Below are 4,860 nucleotides of genomic sequence, written 5' to 3' on the forward strand. Positions count from 1 at the left end.
TCTGTAGCTAATTTGTAGGTTAAATTGGGAAGAATTGGTACCTTTATGGGTTTTTTTGTTTTTGTTTGCTTGTTTACTTTGAGATGGAGTCTCGCTCTGTCACCTAGGCTGGAGTGCAGTGGCGCAGTCTTGGCTCGCTGCAACCAACTAAAAATACAAAAATTAGCCAAGCATGGTGGCACACCTGTAATCCCAACTACTCGGGAGGCTGAGGCAAGAGAATTGCTTGAACCTGGGAGGCGGAGGTTGCAGTGAGTCGAGATTGCACCACTGCACTCCAGCCTGGCAAACAGAGGGAGACTCTGTCTCAAAAGAAAAAAAGAAAAAGAAAGTTGAGGCTTCCTGAAGCTACACACCACACACCCCCATCCACCACCCAGCGAGTGGTAGAGTCCTGCAGCTCAGCAGACCACCTCCTCAACAAAACCTGTGTTTGCTTTCTTCTGGCACAGAGGGACTGAATCAAGGTCAGGTTCAGACCCAGCCTCTGAGGAGGGACCTGAACTGGCCTGGGGAGCTACACCTTGGGGGCTTTCTCAGGAGCCAGCAGAGAAGCCTCCAGCACCAGCCTGGGGATGGAGCTGCAGCGACGAGGACCGGGAGGCTGGAATACCCGCCTCACTCCCAGCCCGGCTCAGCCCAGCCCAGAAAGGGCCCAGCCCTGTGATTGGTCCTTGGGTCCTTGTTGCCAGGATGAGTCCAAGAAAATGAGAAGGAAGGGAGTGCGTAGGTCCAGTGAGGACGGAGGTGAAATTTATATCTCTGCCAGGGCCTGGGTGCCTGCACCGCCATGGACACCACCAGGTACAGCAAGTGGGGGGGCAGCTCGGAGGAGGTCCCTGGAGGTATGAGCAATGAGACTGCCTCATCCCTGCCCCAGTGTCTGGGGTTTGATGGGGGAGGGGAGGGAAGAGCCAAGACGGGCCAGGGTCGTGGGTGCAGGAGAGACACCACAGGCCACAGAGCCAGTTGGACCAGGGTCCAATTCCCACTCTGCCACTTAGAAGCTGTGTGACCACAGGCAAGTTACTTAACTTCTCTGAATCTCAGTTTCCTGGGAGGAACCCAGGCCTCCAGGGCTCAGTCCTAGGGGACCCAGCATGCCGTCCTTGTTCTGTCAGGGCACTGGGGACGCTGGGTGCACTGGAGCCGGAGACCCCTCTTCCTGGCCCTGGCTGTCCTGGTCGCCACAGTCCTGTGGGCTGTGATCCTGAGTATCCTATTGTCCAAGGGTGAGTGACCCTCAATGGGGAAGCGTTGCGTCCGACCCCCCTGGGGACACAAAACCCCCATTGCAGTGCGCACCAACTGCTCCCTGGTGTCCTGCTCGCGTCTGAGTGTGAGCAGAGTGTGTGTACATCTTCGGGCCGTGTGCACTCACGCGTGTGCACATGGCATATTCGTATGTGTGCGAGTACCCGCGCGTTTGTCTCCCATCGACTTGTGTGCACTTCGTGTGCGCTCTACGACTGCCGGCTCGCTCCGTGGTTCCGAGTTGGGGGACGGGCGAGGGGAGGATTCCCCAGTCCCTGGCCTTGCCTGCAGGAGCCTCTCTCCGCAGCCTCCACGGAGCGCGCGGCGCTGCTCGGCTGCCAGGACCTGCTGAGGACAAACGGTGCTTGCAGAGAGGACAAACGGTGCTTGCAGAGCGGGACGCCTGGGCCCCCGGGCCGTGCGGGGCGGGAGCGTCTGAGATCGCGGAGATGGAGTCTCGGGTGCGTGGGGACTCTATGGTCCCTGAGGCTGGCCCCGGGGTGGGGAAGGGGGACCCTGAGCCCTCCCAAGTGACCCGGCGGGCATGCGTTTTGGGGCGGGGGTCGTTCCAGCCTCCAAGCAGACGGCGGCGCTGGGTGCCCTGAAGGAGGTCGGGGTCTGCCACAGCTGCTGTGAGGGGGCGCGGCCGAGGCTGTGGGCGCGCAGGGGCGGGGTCTTGTGGCCGGGATGGGAGGCGGGACGGGGGCGAGGCCTGCGACGAGCCGGGCGGGACGGGCTGGTCTCCGAAGTCCCGCCCCATCCTCGCGGTCCTCGCCCCTCTGGTCCAGCTGCTCTTAGGCTCGCCGACGCAGACGCAGCTGCAGACCAAGCGCGCGGAGCTTGGGGAGGCGCAGGCAAAGCTTGGAGCAGGAGAGCGCCCTGCGGGAACTGCTTGAGCGCGGTGAGAGCCCGACACGACGCCAGCCCTGAGTCCTGGCCTTGTGCCCCGACCCCGAACCCGATCATGCACCCCGTCCTGACCCTGACGCTGCACTCTGACCTTGACTGTCACTCCTAGCGCCGGCCACACCTGGACCCTGCCCAGTTGTAACCGTCCTTGACCCTGTGCCATCCTGGTCGCCGGCACCGAGGGTACAATGACTACGGACAGGGGTCCTGACCTTTAGCTAGTCATGATCCTGCTCCTGACCTTGAGCCCAGCCAAAATCCCCATTCCCTTGACCCCGCAGTGACCCAGGGCTTGGCTGAAGCCGGCAGGGACCGCGAGGACGTCTGCCCTGGGCTGTTCCTGGCGCTAGAGGCAGTGAGGCTGCAGAACAGTGAGAGTGACGGGGAAAGGGGGTAGCGGGGGAAAGGGGGGTGGGAGGGTGTAAGTGGACCCTGCCCGTGTGCCTCACCGGCCCCCCTCTTTGACCTGGGCCTGGTCCTGTGGTTCCACCCCTGGGCCCTTGGGGCCAAACCCCTACCCCCTGCATCCTCTTGGTTTGCTCGACCTCTCTGACCCTCGCCACCCCGCAGGCTCCTGTGAGCCCTGTCCCACGTCGTGGCTGCCCTTCGGGAGCTCCTGCTACTATTTATCTGTGCGGAAGACCACGTGGGCAGAGGCGCAAGGCCACTGCGCCGATGCCAGCACACATCTGTAGGGGGCCTGGAGGAGCAGGTGTGCAGGAGGAGGGGGCGTTCACCCGAGGGGGCGTGGCCGGGCGGTGGCGCGGCGCGGGAGGGGGCAGGACTCTGCAGGCTCAGGTGTCTCCTCCTTTCTAGGACTTCCTGAGTCATCACACTAGCGCCCTGGAATACTGGATCGGCCGCAAGGCGGTGCAACACCTGTGCAAGGTTCAGGGCTCCTCCTGGGTGGACGGAGTCCCACTCAGCTTCAGGTAGGGGAAGGGCTCCTGCTGAAACCTGGGGCCACAGGTTAGACTCTAGAGGACATGCTTTGAGGCCGAGGCGGGCGGATCACCCGAGATCAGGAGTTCAAGACCAGCATGTGAAACGTGGCGAAACCCCGTCTCTACTAAAAATATAAAAAATTAGCCGGGTGTGGTGGCGCACCAGCTAACCCGGGAGGCTGAGGCGCGAGAATCACTTGAACCTGGGAGGCAGGGGTTGCAGTGAGCCGAAATCGCGCCACTGCACTCCAGACTGGGAGAGGGAGTGAGACTCTGTCTCAAAAAAAAAAAAAAAAAAAAAAAAAAAAAAAAAAGACATGCTTTGGCCAGATCTCAGGGACCCGCTTGGCTGGGACTCCATTCTTAGGGATGGGCAGGCTAGACCCTAGAAAGTTTCCTTGGGTTAAATTCTGGGCGTTAGTAAGTTACATCCCAAGTGTACTCAGGTAAGACATTTAGGGTGTCTAGGGTAGACCCAAGCAATAAACAGGCTAGAGCCTGGGATGGAAGACAGGGGTCCGGAGTTCATCCTCAGGCTAGATTCTCAGCAACACCCCCTATTCAACTGCTGCAGCCACTGGTTACAGGGGGAACCCAGTGAATCTTGGGGGTGCGAGGCCTGTGTCATGATTCTGGGCATGGGGCTGTGGATGGACCCACCATGTGATGAGAAGGCTGGCCGGATCTGTGAGAAGAGGCATGGTGCTGAACCCGCCCGGTGCTCCAGAGCCATGCCCAGTGCCCAACGGGGTGCTATGCACCATCCCGGCTCCTGGAACCCACTGGCAAAGATTTTCTTTCCCCATCCACCACTGCCAGAACCAATTGGCCAGGCCCAGCCCTGTCCAGTGCCTGCACTCTGGGACCTCTGCTCTGACCTCATGGAGACCTAACCTAACCTTCACTGGCTCCAAAATCTCCATTTCTGGATCCCAGTGGTCTGACCCCACCTCTCCTCCTAGCCAAGGTCAGGCAACTGAGGAATGGAGCTATTTGGTTTTCCTGCACTTTCCTGCAAAGGGGAGAATGGTACTTCCTACAAAGCTCTCTTCACAGCCCGGGGGAGCATCAATAAAGGTTTGAGAAGTGGATCCAGGCTCCCGGCTCTGGTGAGCTCTTCATTCCTTCTTTCTTCCCTTCCCTTCCCTTCCCTTCCCTTCCCTTCCCTTCCCTTCCCTTCCCTTCCCTTCCCTTCCCTTCCCTTCCCTTCCCTCCCCTTCCCTCCCCTCCCCTCCCCTCCCCTCCCTTCCCCTCCCCTCCCTTCCTTTCCTTCCTTCCTTCTTTTCTTACTTCTTTCCTTCCTTCCTTCCTTCTTTTGAGATGGAGTCTCACTCTGTTGCCCAGGTTGGAGTGCAATGGCACAATCTCAGCTCACTGCAACCTCTGCCTCACAGGTTCAAGGGATTCTCGTGCCTCAGCCTCCCAAGTAGCTGGGATTACAGGCGTGTGTCACCATGCCTGGCTAACATTTTAGTTTTTAGTAGAGACAGGGTTTCTTCATGTTGCCCAGGCTGATTTCAAACTCCTGACCTCAAGTGATCCATCTGCCTCAGCCTCCCAAGTGGCTGGGATTAGAAGCATGCACAACCACACCTGGCTCATTTTTGTATTTTCTGTAGAGATGGGGTTTCACCATGTTGCCCATGCTGGTCTCAAACTCCTAGGCTCAATCGATCCAGCCGCCTCAGCCTCCCAAAGTGCTGGGATTACAGGTGTGAACCACCTATGCCCGGCCCTCTGGTGAGCTCTTCTA

At 59.4% G+C, this 4,860-nt stretch overlaps 1 pseudogene; it reads left to right on the top strand.

The window, feature by feature from the left end:
* The first annotated feature begins 790 nt into the window (after positions 1-790).
* Positions 791-4,198, top strand: LOC104679471 (annotated as a pseudogene).
* The last annotated feature ends 662 nt before the right edge of the window (positions 4,199-4,860 follow it).

Source organism: Rhinopithecus roxellana, chromosome 8 (assembly GCF_007565055.1).
Source record: "Rhinopithecus roxellana isolate Shanxi Qingling chromosome 8, ASM756505v1, whole genome shotgun sequence".
In the NCBI taxonomy this organism is placed as follows: domain Eukaryota; kingdom Metazoa; phylum Chordata; class Mammalia; order Primates; family Cercopithecidae; genus Rhinopithecus; species Rhinopithecus roxellana.